Source organism: Pinus tabuliformis, chromosome 5_2 (assembly GCF_031772625.1).
Source record: "Pinus tabuliformis cultivar Carrire ecotype Pingquan chromosome 5_2, CPIR1, whole genome shotgun sequence".
Taxonomy (NCBI): domain Eukaryota; kingdom Viridiplantae; phylum Streptophyta; class Pinopsida; order Pinales; family Pinaceae; genus Pinus; species Pinus tabuliformis.
Genome location: NC_142306.1, coordinates 664,138,215 through 664,152,640, shown reverse-complemented (window position 1 = coordinate 664,152,640; position 14,426 = coordinate 664,138,215). Strand labels below are relative to the sequence as shown.

At 35.4% G+C, this 14,426-nt stretch overlaps 1 pseudogene; it reads left to right on the top strand.

The window, feature by feature from the left end:
• The first annotated feature begins 8,282 nt into the window (after positions 1-8,282).
• Positions 8,283-9,335, top strand: LOC149160830 (wound-induced protein 1 pseudogene; annotated as a pseudogene).
• Positions 9,336-14,426: the final 5,091 nt, after the last annotated feature.

Genomic DNA, 14,426 nt, shown 5'->3' with positions numbered 1-14,426 from the left:
TCCAGCTTGGGCTAAAATACTTGGGCTTCAATCTAAAATCTGTTGGATATTCTGCTGCAGATTGGTCATGGATTCCCGACCGCTTTTATAAGAAAATCACCAGATGGGAATACAAATGTTTGTCCATTGGTGGTCGTGCGATTCTCACCCAGGCTGTACTGGTGCAAATCATGGTCTATTGGGCACATCTCTTCTTTATACCTGCATCCATTATCAACAGTCTAAATAGAATGACTGCTAATTTCATTTGGGGAGGTCACAAAGAACAAAAAAAATATCATTTGACAAAACTTGCGATGCTGGCTTGACCAAAGCAGATGGGAGGATGGGGCATAATGGACTTAAATTTATTCCGAAAAGCTCTACTTTGTAAATCCATGTGGAAAGTTGTTATGGGGGTATCTCTTTGGAGCAAGACCATAAGATCTAAGTATATGGATAATAAAGACATGTCTTTCTGGTATAGACAGAGCTCCATTGGATCCTCTCGGGGCTCTGCTATTTGGAGAGGTTTCTGGAAAATTGAGCTCTTCTTCCGACAAAACCTGATTTGGAAATTTCAGTCTGGGAATAAAATTATTATTGGTTTGGATGCTATTGCAAGTGGGGATGGGAAGATTCCCATATCTTCTCATTTACTAAGGGCATTGCACAACAGGGGTATATTTTTCTGGGAGAAGGCCATTCGCAAATGGGAGGGTGCCATTCCAATATGGAAATCTACATCTGAATTGAGTCTAAATGATGATTTGGGATTTCAATGGAATGTTATTATTTCGACTTTGCGGGCTCATGGTATTTTTTGTTCTGCGGACATGGATTTCCTTATTTGGAAGGGGCACGATGGCACTTCTTCGGTTTATGTAAAGCACATTTATCATCAACTCATTTTTTCCGAATCTGAACAAATGGCCCACATCTTTCCAAAATCCCTATGGAAAACAGGCTGCCCCCTTAAGATCATATTATTTGCTTGGTTGGTTTTCCACAACAAGAATCTCACATGGGAAAATCTCCAAAAGAGAAATTGGAGCGGGCCAGCCATTTGTCCCCTCTGTAGATCAAATACAGAGAACAATTTACACATTTTTCTTCTCTATCCTCTATCTCAGATGATTTGGCAGAATCTAGCTGTCCATTTTGGATTCAACAGAATCTCCTTCCCTTCCATGTCAGAAGCTTTTAGATGGTGGGTTGACATGAACATTGATTGGAGGCCCATTCCTTTATTGGCCATATGGGCCATATGGAAATGGCGGAATGCATCAATTTTCAACTCAAAAAGGGAATGTCATTTAACAATTTATGAATCTATCATTTGTTTTCACAACGCGCTTGGATTGACTAATCATTCCAGAGACAAAAGTGGGAGGAGGACTCTTTCAGGGGATTCCGTGTACCTATTTTGATGGGGTGGCACTACAGGGAATATGCGCATGTGGAGTTTATATTATTCTTGAAGAAGGACAACAGATAGAAATATATTGGAATGGAGGTGCTGGATCCAACAATAGAGGCTATGGCTCTTGCGAGTCTTCTATCTTTTTGTGATTTTCTAGACATACAAAAGCTTCAAATTTTTGGAGATTCAAAAGTCATTATCGATCATGTTCGGTCAAAACATGTCATAAAAAATATCAACTTAACAGGATGGCTGAGTAAGATTGAGGCTTTATGGAGCCGCAGGAAGGACTACTCAATAATCCACATTGACAGGGAAAATAACAGGATGGCAGATGTTTTATCAAAGAAAGGTCTATCTCCTCAACTTGAAGTCTGAATGATGCAGATAACAGTGGACAACAAAACTTTCCAGACTCAGGAATTTTGCATGCCGGGTACATAACTTCCTTTTCTCATTGTTGTCAATCTGGTATGTATCTAGTTCCCACTAAATTGATTTCCTTTTTGAAAAATATTCTTAAATATTCGGCCTTTGGGTCTGATTATAGCCTTTTATTTAGCCTATTAGTATGATGAACTATATGTCCAATTTGAAGAAGAACAGATATATGGTTTTTTTTTTCCATCCCTATGATTGTGGCTTGTTCCACAATATGAGCGATATCTTGTGGTCTCCAACAATCTTATGTTGTACATTTTCCTCTATATGAATATTAATAGAAATATAGCTTTTTTTCATGCTGAAAGAATATATATATATATATATATATTAACATGGGTATATATATATATATATATATATATATATATATATATATGATGATGATGATGATGATGATTAACGTCCGCTGAGACCAAATAATGATCTATCGGACCTAAAAAGACAAATTATTTATTTTGATTTAAGATTTTATCAAAATAAATAACATGGGTTGATGAAAAATCTTAAAAATTAAATTCAATTTTATTTAAAATTTGTTTTTACACTTGAATTAATTTTAAAATAATTTATTAAGGAAATCTATTCAAAATGGTAAAAATTTTCTATCTTATAAATCCCGAAGATATACTCAAATCAGTGCTACGGAAGCTTCAGTTCAGAAACTTATCCAAATTAAAATGATCGGATAAAAACGATAAGATGGTTTGAAACTTATCCAAAATAAAATAATAAGATAAAAACGAAAAGATGGGTCGAGTGCACGGTGTCCATATACGACTTCGTTTTCTTTTACGCTGTCTACCGAGGCCACAACTTAAGCTTGAACGGTAAAAAATTTAGGGAATTGGGTGCGAAATTTTTTACAAAATCTGTTTGCTGGATTGTCGATTTTGGCAAAATCTTGCTGAAATTCTGTTATTTTCCGGAAGAAATTGCGGCTTCATTAAATTGCTATTTTATTTTATTTTGAAAAATGGTAAATTATTTTTTTTCCAAATTATTTGAAACCTTAAAATGATAAGTTTGTGTTTATGCTTAAAGTTTTATCCATGTATATATATTAATTATAACAAAACTGCGAACAAAGAGCAATATTTTCTCAGAAATCCAGGACTCGCGATTTCTTGAAGATGCGTAAAACAATTTCCCAAAAATTCCGAGCAAGATCTACATTTTTGCAATGTATCTGATCTGATTTCAATTAGGTTTTGATCCACTGAATTGACGAGCATTCACACTGAGCCCGATTTCATGGATGCGGATCTGATCTGTTACACTGACTGGCCTTATATTGATTAAATCGCTATGGAATCATCTCAGAGAACATCGGAGTGGAGAGACTATTTATAGCGACAGAACACCGAATCGCCAACGGTGCGACCTCCTGTCGAGGGTTACAAAAGCTGCGACGTCCTGTTGAGGGTTTGCAAAAGCTGCGGAGATTCTTACTCCTGAATAATTCCATCGCCAAGGTGCACAGTTACTTTTGCTCAACCCTTTTTCTTCAAATTTTCTTCAACCTCCTTCCCTTTTTCGAAGTGTTTATCATATTCCACTATCCTTCTTAAAATTATTTCCCCATTTCTCTTCTTGTGGTTGTATCATATTCAGTCTGCTTATCAGAATTGATTCCTTCCTGTTTTTTGATCTTTTATCATATAGTAAACGCTTCGCGCCATTTTTTTCGAATTTTTCACATAAATAATTTGAAAGCATTAAAAAGCATTGGTTTATGTTTAATGGAAAAAATTAACCCAATAGTTATCATCAAAAATTATATATAACCTGTGAAACAACTCTGTTTTTAAATATTATTTAAATATATATTTATTTAGAAATATAAATTAAATTAAATTAGCTTAGCAATACAAATATTAATAGGCATTAAAACAATTATTTTATGATATATTTCACATTGTTAAAATAAAAAAAAATAAAAAAAAAACTATTTTAATAGAACCATATAAATTAAATGACTATTAAACAATAGCTTTTGTTACAATACCATGTGTCAATATCATGATTTAACAATACCACACACAATATGATACTTTTTGTTACTTTTTCTTTTAATAGGGCCAATGCCATGATTTATCAATACCACATGCACAATATGACATGTTTAACTACAACTCAGATCCACCTAAAAAGGGGTCACTTCCTGGCTCAACAAAGGAGGAGGACCCCTAGAGTGTTGAGAGAATTGAGCTTGTCACTTCTAAATAGCAAGGACACTTTAAGGATGGGAACTAAACCAATTGAGCTAACCCTTGGTGCTATGGTATGATACGTGTTGATATGACATTTTTTCTAATTAGTTAATTTGAGATAAATTAATTAAAAGAGCATAACTAACTTGGAGATAACTCATAACCCTTGATCTATGAATACTACTATGAGTATTTCAACATATTCCATAGAGATTAAATCTCTACCATCCACCTAATAATTATTAATAGTTAAATTATGTATTCCAACCATTATACATTTTGGAGTGTTTGACTCCTAATAATTATTAATAGTCAATTATGTATTCTAACCATTAGTTAATTTGAGATAAATTAATTAAAAGAGCATAACTAACTTGGAGATAACTCATAACCCTTGATCTATGAATACTACTATGTGTATTTCAACATATTCCATAGAGATTAAATCTCTACCATCCACCTAATAACTATTAATAGTTAAATTATGTAGTCCAACCATTATACATTTTGGAGTGTTTGACTCCTAATAATTATTAATAGTCAATTATGTATTCTAACCATTATACATTTTGAAGTGTTCTAAATTTTTTGGGTCAAATCTTGAATTTTATTGTTTAAAATGTGTTTTTAATTGCATATATGGATTTGACACCCTATGAAAGCCTCGGGCATTGAGACTATGGAGAGTTTAGAACTCAAATTCATGATTCCAACAAATCTTTACATGATTATAGGCCAAATTGTGTGGAAAATATGCCAAAAAATCCTTCCAAAACATATAAGAGACACACTACACCATTAAATTAAAATTATAAAAAGTCTATTCTAAAATAGACATGTTTGTCATTATAAAGTTCTTTTAAATTATTATTATTAATTATAAAATAATTAATATATGAGTTAAAGCACATATATATATAACAAGATTCTTAACCATAGAGATTCATTCCATTGTATTATGAATTTTTTTAATGTGTAAATAAGCTTTGTTACAATACCATGGGCCAATACCATGACTTCTTAATACCATGGTCCCAAAAATCAATAACTCATATTCATATAACACATATTCATATCATTTTTTTAATTAATTAATTTAATAAAAAACAAAGGTAGAAAAATATATTCTAGAATATTTCATGGAAATTAAATCCCTACTATTTACTTAATAAATATTGATAATTAAATTAAAATTTTAAAAACCCAATTCCAAAATAAACTCTTTCCATAAAAAAAATATAATTATACCCACACACAAAAAAACTAAAAATTACCTCCAACAACTCAATTACAATTACAATTACAATTACAATTACAATTACAATTGTAATTAATCTTTTGTATAATTGGAGCGCTGCACAACTAATAGCATGGATGTGAATGAGATTAACGGGAAAGACCGTATGTGTTTTCTGGTCACTTGACGAGTGGAATAAAGCTTCTTCAAGGACCTGCAAAGCTCAAGCCCTGAAAGTGCTTTTTTCTGTGATAGGATGCAGCGACTGGAGTCTTTGACAGCAAACCAACTTTTAATTACCTCAAAGTTGTGCATCCTTGGAATTGCCTCTGTTTTAACAAAAACATATTATTCACAAGCACTAATCTGATCATTTTCAAATTGGAGAGATTTTTTTTATTTTTATTTTTGCTATCATGGACATTATCTAGTATATTCCGAATAATACAAGCATTATTTGACAAAGACAAATTCTGACCTTTGCAGCTGTTCTTCAACAATTTCACAATCAACTGAAAGAAGCATAACTGGAGAACCATGAAATCCAACCATATGCTCTGTCAGAACTTTTGTTACAATAGCCTCTGGTATCTTTACGAACACCGAGCAGTAAAACTTCGCCTGACTTGGAAACCTGAGATCATCTTTCGTTTGGTTGTCGTCAATGTTGCTCAGAAAGATAATGTCATTATCCTCAAATAGCACTACTACACACTTTTTCCTTTGAATCTGACACAAAGCCGAAATTCATTTCAAAACAGAAAAAAATTAGAATGATTGATTTCTAATTCCCTTAAAGACAAATAACTCTTACAGAGATGTTCTTCGTTAAAGACTGCTTTGTATATCTTCCCAACTTCCTTGTTATGTGAAACCATTTCCAACCGGAAGAAAAGAGGTGGGTTTTAACCATTTGCACAAATGTAGAAACGATGAATCCCAAGTCTGAGATGGGGGAAAGTGAGTTTGAGGTGATATATAATGAAGATAGGAACTTCAAAAAAAGACACATCGACAGCGAGCCGCACAAAACAACGAAATTAGGGGATTGTAACAATATGCTTGCTACTTATATGCAGTAATTCAACTAACCTAATTACAACCCTTGTTATTAGACAAACGGCTGGGCTTAGATACAGTAATTCAACTAACCTAATTACAACCGTTGTTATTAAACAAACTGCTAGGCTTGGCGCCACTGTAGGAAAAACCATATTCATGAATGATCCAATAGGCTGTTATCCCTTTGGGTAGTCTTCCTTCAAAGGACAATGTTGGAGAACTAGTATCATCAAAATCAGTCACACCAATGAAAATTGAATGAATCCCTATTCATAAATAATTAAAAGGAGAACAACCAGTATCATCAAAATAAGTCACACCAATGATAATTGCATGAATGAATCCCTATTCATAAATAATCAAGACTGGAGAACAACGAGAGCAATAGAGTTCATATTCCCTATCCCTTGGTCCAAAAATACCATTCCCCACGACTCCAATTTTATAAATCAAATGTCACTCCTCTTTGATTCATATAAAATTATCAATCTAAGTGCCGATTGATGGATAATCTCCGGCTCTTCTGGTTCTCCTCGGCACCTCTTCCTGATAATTTCAGAGTATTTTGCGTTTCTTTTAGTAGGTCTAAGCTGGCTAGGGATCATGGTATGGTTCTTCATGCTTTTAAGTCACCTTACATGATACATAGGACCACATGTAATATTTAAAGTGGGCCTAATAGTTAACCGTCAAGAACATGTGTTTTCTCTAGCCGTGTCCTACATGTTAAAGTGGGCCTAATAGTTCACAATCAAGAACATGTGTTTAGACTATGTACACCTTCCTCAATTTTTAGCAGTGAAACGCTTGCACATGGAGACCCGGACTATTTGCACCTGACATTTCAATAGACTACAATGTGCTCGCCAGTTAGGCCGCCGTTGTATATTCCTATTTCGGTGCGAACACGCATACCACCTGAATTGTAAGAATAGCATACCACTGACGCCATTGATTTCAATTCCCTCGATTCTGCCTATAAATACCCGTCAACTCCCTTAGTTTAAGAATCCTACCTCTTTCGTTTATTTCTTTTCTTCCTTTTCCCTCTTTTCATTTTTCATGAATGATCCAATAGGTTGTTATGTCTTGGGGGGATGTTCCTTCAAAAGGAAAAACCATATTCATGAATGATCCAATAGGTTGTTATGTCTTGTGGGGATCTTCCTTGAAAAGGACAATGTTGGAAGACGGACGAGTACCATCAAAATAAGCGACACCAATGACAATGGCATGAATGAATCCCTATTCATTAATAATCAAAACTGGAGAACAACGAGAGCAATACAGTTCATATTCCCTATCCCTTCGTTTCAAAAATACCATTCCCGTTCACCAAAAGTGGCCCCAAATGTACATGCTATAGAAACCCCCAGACTCCAATTTTATAAATCAAATGTCACTCCTTCCTTCTCTTTGATTCATATTAAATTATCAATCTAAGTGCCGATTGCTGGATAATCTCCGGCTCTTCTGGTTCTCCTGGGCACTTGTTCCTCATATTTTCAGAGTATTTTGCGTCTCTTTGAGTAGGTCAAAGTTAGCTAGGGACCATGGCCAAGGAGCATGGTATGGTTCTTTATGCTTTTAAGTCAGCTGACATGATACATAGGACTACATGTCATCTTTAAAGTGGGTCTAATAGTTCACAGTCAAACACGTGTTTAGACCATGTACACCTTCCTGATGCTTTCGCGGACTATGTACACCTTCGTGAATTTTTAGCAGTGAAACGTAGCACAGAGACCCGTTCTATTTGCACCTGACTTTTCAATAGACTACAATGTCCTCGCCAGCTAGGCCGCCGTCTTTTATTCCTATTTCGGTGCAAACACGCATACGCCTTGAATTGTAAGAATAGCGTACCACTGACGCCATTGATTTCAATTCCCTTGATTCTGCCTATAAATACCCGTCCACTCCCTTAGTTTAAGAATCCCGCCTCCTTAGTTCATTTCATTTCTTCGCTTTTCCTCGTTTCATTTTTCTTTGTGTCTGTTCCCGTTCATCAAATCCTTTTCCGTTCTCAGCTGTTCGAGTCTCACCCCCATTTCTACGTTCGGGTTCGATTCCCCTCTAATTTCTTTAAGAGCTGGCTAGCTCAATTCCCATCCTACCAGCACCGGAGGCGGTAGTGCGGCGGCTTTACGATGCGCTGAAGACGGGCGATGCAGAGACGGCGCAGAGGATTTTGGCTCCCGACCTGGAGTGGTGGTTTCACGGCCCTCCCGCTTACCGCCACTGTTTGATGTCTTTTCTCACCGCCGATTCTACGCAGACTAAGCAATTTTCGTTTTCCCCCCAATCCGTGACCGCGTTGGGCAACAAGGTGGTTGTTGAAGGTCACGAGGAAGAATCCGTTTACTGGATTCACGTCTGGACTGTGGATGAGAATGGGATAGTTCCGCAAGTTCGAGAGTATTTTAACACCTCTCTTGTTGTGACGGATTTCAAGCCGACCTCGGTGTCTTCGTCGGTGGGGCGAAGGCAGGTGGGTTGCTCTCCCATCTGGCAGAGCGAATTTGGACACTCTGACGACAAATCCATGCCCGGCCTCTTCCTGGCCATTTAAATATATATAACTAAATTAATATATGTTGAATAAACTTATATCACTGAATAATTTGGCAGATTCCAGTGGATAGGATGTAGCCTATCTGTGGGTCTGGGTGTGGTTAGCAATGTAGTCTGCTTAGAGTGTTTGGGTCTGTCTGTTTTAGTTCATAGTGGTAGATCTGTCCCAAATATTTGTAGATCAAGTCTTGCCATGATTTGTATCTCTAGGATTTCATCTGATCAGTGGTACATGGCTATGGCGTATAAACTTATGTGTCTGTTATGTCGGATTTCATCAGATCAGTCGTATACACCTATGTGTCTGTTAGGTCGGATTTCATCTGATCAGTCGTCTACATGTATGTGCCTGTCATATAGTTTGAATTCAATATTAATGTTCATGGATCGTTTTGTTTCAATTTCAGTCGATTGTTGTGATTCTGTCAAGAAATTTGTATTTTCAATTTTGGGATCTGGTGAGAACGCTCATTGGGTTAGTTGAGACAAAGCTGTAAGATTCGTACTTTTCAAGAACTTACGAATCGGTCAGTTTTGAATATCTCCAAAAGGTAAGTGAACACATCGTACTCGTGACTCAGAACGATGATTTTCATGAATTGGGTATAATATTTAGAACGATGATTTTCATGAATTGGGTAGAATATTTCTTGACTGCTATACTTCAATTTCAAGGAATTTTTTTTTTTCATATAAAATTTAGGTATAATGCTTTCTGATATTTCAATTTTAAGGAAATGAAAACTGAAAATATAATATATACCTAATAAATGAGCGATAAAATCCGAGGGTCCCAAATTCTGAGTTGTCTGCTTCAAGTTTGACGAAATGAAAAAGTAAAAACTATAATATACACATCTAAATAAGGAACAAAATCGGCTGCGGGTACCGAATTATAATTGAGACGGGAAATCGTTGAATTTGCCATAAAAAAAATTTCGAGGAGAAAAAAAGCGCAATATTTTATATCGAGTCAATATAATTATTTGATAGTACATATAATTGATCCGCTGATCAGCTGCCCCTGAAGCATCATAAGCCTTTGTAGATATCAGTAACATTCACAAAACATGTAAATATATGAGGACATCAAAATAGTGTATAGAGAAACAAAAATTCTATACAAAAATAGCATATGTGTAGAGACACTGAAACAACATGAGCTGTGTGATTAGGAAGATTCATATATAAGGAGATCTGTATGAGACAGACATATTCAGGTGTCGATGAGTCCATGACCGAGATCCATATGGCGGCAATGTTATCCAGGATGGACATACGAGGCGGCTTTGAGTCGTTGAAAATCTTGGAATTCCGCCGTTTCTAGGAGCACCAAAGAAAGATTAAAATAAGATATCGCCGAGGGATGCTTTGTCTGCTCACCAAGTGAACGCTGCATAGGAAGAGTCAAAAACAATGTGAGGGAAATCAAAAGTAATAGCCAGTTCATGCCAGATTTGTCGGATGGATGGGCAATGAAAAACATGTGGAAGTTTGATTCCTCATCAACTCGCACATCGAATACCTGCTAGGACCGTGCTAACATCTTTTCCTTAAATTGTCCCATAAGAGGTTCTTGTTGTAGAATACCAGCCACGCAAAATGGATATATTTCAGGAGACATCCCGCCTTCCAGCAAACCACAGGAAAAATATGACGTGTAGGAGATAAATTATGCCTGTACGGCATCGAATACAGTGATAATTATTTTGCAGTAGTTTAACAAACTGATTTTTGCAGTAGTTTAACAAATTGATTTTTGATGTTTGGGTGTAGGAAATTGTTTCACAGTAGTCAATTTGTTGTCGAAGTTTGGATGAAATTTGATTAAAAATTGGGTAAACAGTAATTTTAAGTTGTTAGTGTGTAATTTGGGTGGTTTTAAATGTTTTTCAATTATAAATTAGAATTATTTTGATTTTTAAATTGAAATGATAATAATAAATTTTAAAGTTATAGTATTTTGATACAAAGTTTTTTAGAGTGTTGATTTTTTATTTTGTTAATTATGATAAATTAATAATTGATTAGAGTAATCTAAATGCAATTTAAAATTAAATTCAGAGATTATCATGATATCACCCGCGTTCAAGTACGATATAACAATGATTTATAAATCTAGAAAAGCGGAGACTCTACAGGGTGGAAGAGGCTACTCTTTCAGCCTTATTACAAGGTCACTCTAACACCAGTCTCAAGTCTGATATAACAATAATTTACCATTCCACCCAGATGAGAGTAAGTACTCATTCAGCTTTATTACAAGGGGTTAAATTGATATTTAGAAATAAAAATAAAAATAATTTTAAATGATTAAATTTATAGGTTTTTTTATCAAAAAATGTTTTCAACCTTATTACAAGGGTTCAAATTGACATTTAGAAATAAAAACAAAAATAATTTTAAATAATTAAATTTACATTCTTTTTACCAAAAACTATTTTCAAAATAAAATCCAATTTTATTTGTATTTTATTCTTAGAATTTTAGCCGATGTTAAAATAACTTATTAATAAAAAACTATCTAGCTAATTTTAAAATAACCCAAAAAAATCCTTAAAAAAGACAGCCAAATTGACAAATAAAAATAAAAACAATAATAATTTTAAATTATTAAATCTATACCTTTTTATCATAAACTCTTTTCAAATAACCCAAAAAGACAACCAAATTGATATATAAAATTAAAAACAATAATAATTTTGGTTAAATCTATACTTTTTATCACAAACTATTTTCAAAGTACAGAATCCAATTTTATTTGAAATTTATTCTTAAAATTTTAGCTCATGTTAAAATAACTTATAATTAAAAAACTATCTGGCTAATTTTAAAAGGACCTTAAAAAAAGACATCAATATAAAATGATTGGAGAAAAACAAAGCTGGGCTGCATCGTGCCTCATATACAGCCTCGTTTCCTTATTTATTATTTATTTATGAAAAATTTCTTAGTAGTTTTTTTTCAAATTATTTGAAACCCTAAAGTGATACCCTAAAGTGATAAGTTTTTGTTTTGAGTTTTGTTTACTTTTTTTTTGTTCAGAGAGAAAATCATCATGGATTATATTAAGAGAATATAAAGTTCTGAATACATAACATGATCGTCCCATCCTGGAGCAAAAACAGCAGATTGTACAGATAGTTCCACAGAAAATATGCCTGTCCATAGTAGCATACAAATATACCTACTTTAGAAGCATTTATAATACCGTCCATAGAGAAAGGATCAAAAAGAGCAAAAACATCCACAAAAACCAAAAAAGACGATAATGGCCATATAAACAGAAACCATAGGCCGAAGGATTAACCAGCAGGATCAAAGAAAGCCGATATGTGAACCAGGATAGAGGCAAGGGGCACCCTGGAATCATGAAAGATATAAGCATTCCTCCATTTCCACAAAAACCAGCATGTGAGGATGAATAATGATCGCCAAGATTGCTGCTGATCGCTCCACCATTTGAAGCCTTCCTGAACAGATGAGAAAGACCGGTGAGGAAAACCATGTGACAAAGACAGTTCATACCAGATTTGTGAAGATGAGGTACATTGAAAGAACATGTGAGCATTTGTTTCAGCCGCCAAACGACACATTGAACATCTGCCCGGACCCTGCCATCCCTTCCTTTGAAGGACCTCCCATGTGAGGTTCCTGTTGGAAAAGAGCAGCCATGAAAATAAAATCATTTTGAGCGGACAAGATGCTTTCCAGAATTTGATAGGAAAGATGGGAGTGGAGAGCGACGGGAGGCCAGAAGAAAGTGTTGCATATAAGTCTTTGACACGTATTGGCTGAGTAGAATTCTGCAGAGACCACGCCAGCACATCCCTTTGGCCCGTTTGCTTGATGCCTTTACCTGCAAGGTTATTGACAGCTGACAACCAAATGGAACGAAGAGAGGAAGGCAAAAATAAGTCATCCCTGTCCTTCCAAACTGGAGAAGATGAGGACCACGATTTAATCAGCATGTTCCATGTAAAATAGCCTTTTGAGTGAAAATAAGAGATCAATCCGGGGGAAAGCAGAGATTCCAGACCATTCACTGTAGAGTCAATGCCGATATAGATGCTCGAGCCAGAGAAAAATCTCCATCTTAAATTTCCCATAAAGAAAAACTGAATCTTCCTGAAACTTTGCCAGATGGCAGAACCTCTTTTAATGCCCAGAGATTTTCTTCTGTACCAAAAGACCATGCTCCTGCCTTTTAGATATTTTTGTTTGATGATACTGCTCCACTTACCCTCACCATAAATGCCTCTGAGAAGAGATTTGCAGAGAAGGGTGATGAGCCCCAAAAATGGATAATTATTTGGGCTCATTCAACCTCCTAATTTGACTTAATCCACCATTCTCATTAGTTTATTGCATGTTTTTTATTATATTTATGCTAATAGAGTGAATTTGGTTAGTCATTATGCCAACAAGTCTAATGGGTGCTTTGTGTAGCCTTTTTGGTCAATTTGGAGACAAAATTGAAGGTCTTAATGAGCACTTGGCAGCCAAATTCGTGGGAGAACAAGGGAGAGGATTTGTAGGAAGGTGTCCCCTTCATTTATGGGCCCTTACCTCGAATTCTCCACCATCAGCTCGGAGTTCAAAGGCCACCAAATCAATTAGCACAAGGGCAGCCAAGCAAGTCAAGTAGGACTGCTGTTAACTACAAGTTTTGGGCAGCCGATTCCCTAAATTTTAGGAGGACTGTTGGGGTCCTCAATTTGTATAAATAAGAAGGCTTAGGGCCTCATTTTGGTTAGCTAGTGGTTAGTCATTTTGTAGCTGGTAGTTAGTCATTTCATAGTCTTGTTGTAGTCATTTTGTAGTTCGATTTTTAGGCAATAGGTTAGCTTTGCTTTCAGCTCATGTTCAAGTTCTTCTTGTGGACAGTTTTGATGTAACTCTTCATTTCTTGATCAATAAAGATGAATCCAGCTTTGCACCAGCTCTAAATCTCTCTTGGGAGGCTGTAGCTCTTGGGGTTGGGCCCATCTCAAGCGCCCAGTACCTCCTTTGTTTACTATCATGTGTCTTTGCTGCATTCTTAAAATAAAATCTACTCTTTAAATTTAAGTCTTGCTTTGTTATTTAGGTTGCTCTTGATGGTTAAAGTAACTTTTTATGTTTAGAATAGATTGGTAGGAATTAGTCATGCATTCAGATCTTTTGGAATGTTCTTGCTCACGTGTTGTACGTGGTTCTTGTTATAAATAAATCTGCTGTCCATTCTTGTTACTGTTAGCTAGATCATATTAGGGTAGCATAACTAGATCTTTGTTTTCTTGCATGTCTTTGTTTGTGCAGTTGGAAAAACCACTTGCAGAGTACCTGTTATCCTTCTCTATCTACCCATAATCCATCTGATAATCTACTCCAACCCTTAGTCCATGAGTCATACCCTTCATTTGCCATACTTTCCCCACCTTGCCCTAATTCCTACATTCTTGTGCATCATCGCTTCCTCCATCCTTGGACAAATCCAATCGCTCCTTAGCCTCAT